Source organism: Nestor notabilis, unplaced genomic scaffold (assembly GCF_000696875.1).
Source record: "Nestor notabilis isolate BGI_N333 unplaced genomic scaffold, ASM69687v1 scaffold21831, whole genome shotgun sequence".
Lineage (NCBI taxonomy): Eukaryota > Metazoa > Chordata > Aves > Psittaciformes > Psittacidae > Nestor > Nestor notabilis.
Window position 1 is genome coordinate 631 of NW_009914511.1, and position 1,066 is coordinate 1,696.

Below are 1,066 nucleotides of genomic sequence, written 5' to 3' on the forward strand. Positions count from 1 at the left end.
TGGCGGGGAGGCACAGTGAGGGAGAGGGGCTGGGCAGGGACTGGCGGCATGCAGCTCGAGCGGGTGTAGCTTGGGGGAGCAGCAGTATCAGGGCCATGCAGGGGCTGAGGAGGGGAAGGGACAATGATGGGCATGTCTCAAGGTGTTGGGGTGTGTAAACCAGCCCTGCCCTGCCTGCTGCACCCCAGCCCAGCCACTGCTGCAGCCTTGTACTGTGCAAAGTGGAAGAGCTGGTTCGTTGTGGGGATTTTCTAATGAGACAATGGTGTGCTGAGCCCTCAGAAATGCAAAGTCCATCTCAGTTACCGATACGGCTGAAACCGAGTACAAAAGCACTCTGTGCAGGTGGCAGCACCTCTGCCCACCGGGGCTTGTTGGCACCCACCAGCCAACCTGCCTGCGGGGGCTGCCACTGGGGTCTGCAAACACCACACCAGGGAGGGAGGGCATGGCAGCAGGGGGAGCAGGGCTGAAAGAATGGTCCCGAGTGTGTAGCTGGGGAGCCAGCAGCTTATTTGGGACTGAGGTTAGGGATAAATTGGGAAACAACATGGTGGTTATTGGGCAGGAAGGGAAAAAAGCATGCAGTGTCCACAGGTCCCGGAGAGGCTGACTGGGATCTGGCCGGGGCGAGCAGTGCAAGAGCCTGAGGGGTTGCGGGTGGGTGTGGGACGTGCTAGAAGGTCCTGCTCTGTCACCGCAGCAGGAAGGCAGGATTGGAAGCAGGCAAGGAGCTGGGAAGGGCAGGAGTGCCACGGGGCTGTGCCAGCTGGGAGGGACTGGCAGGGCATGTAAGGACAAGGGAGACAGCACTCGGTGCCTGTAAGCACTGGAGAATGGAAGTGGGCAAGCAGTGAGCTGTGTGGGGAAAAGGCTGGGACCTCCCCTGGTGGGATGGAGGGAGTGAGCAGAGGGATCTACCCTGTGCAGGTCAGGTCCCTGCCTCTTGGGCTTTCCCAAGCCGTGGTCTCACTGGCAGATGGCAGGGTGCTGCTGAAGGCTTCACCTGGAGGGCTGGGGGATGTACCTGTCTTCTCCACTCACCCATGGTGGCTGTGGCAGTGGG

At 60.8% G+C, this 1,066-nt stretch overlaps 1 protein-coding gene across 1 annotated transcript in view; it reads left to right on the forward strand.

Annotated features, from left to right (window-relative positions):
- TMEM150A (transmembrane protein 150A) overlaps positions 1 to 1,066 on the forward strand; it is a gene marked incomplete at its 3' end in the record, with an annotated part of 2,362 nt that overhangs the window by 570 nt on the left and 726 nt on the right. The window lies entirely within an intron of this gene.